Here is a 347-nt window from a genome sequence, read left to right as displayed (position 1 = left end):
GGCACGGCACCTTGTTTATCCCACTCGGCGGCGCGCCCCTGCGGACGCCTTGCTTGCAGGCGGCGTCGGAGACGCTGAACCCGGGAGTGAGTCGTCCACGATTGGTCGGCGACTGGGAGGAGGACGCTGGGTGGGAGGGCTGGGAGCCAAGTGTTGCAGTGCCCGCTCTCTGCCGCTTGATGCCGCCCCCTCCCAACGGGAGCCGGGCGCGGGTTTGTGGCCGACAGATGGCGCCTGCGCGTTCCATTCGCCTCCAAGTCGCCGAAGAGCGAACACCCCAAACAATCCCGAAGCGCCACCAAAAAAAAAAAAAAAAAAAAAAAAAAAAAAAAAAAAAAAAAAACCCC

This window comes from Galeopterus variegatus, unplaced genomic scaffold, assembly GCF_000696425.1.
Source record: "Galeopterus variegatus unplaced genomic scaffold, G_variegatus-3.0.2 Scaffold182, whole genome shotgun sequence".
In the NCBI taxonomy this organism is placed as follows: Eukaryota; Metazoa; Chordata; class Mammalia; order Dermoptera; family Cynocephalidae; genus Galeopterus; species Galeopterus variegatus.
Note: the sequence above shows the minus strand (reverse complement) of the source record.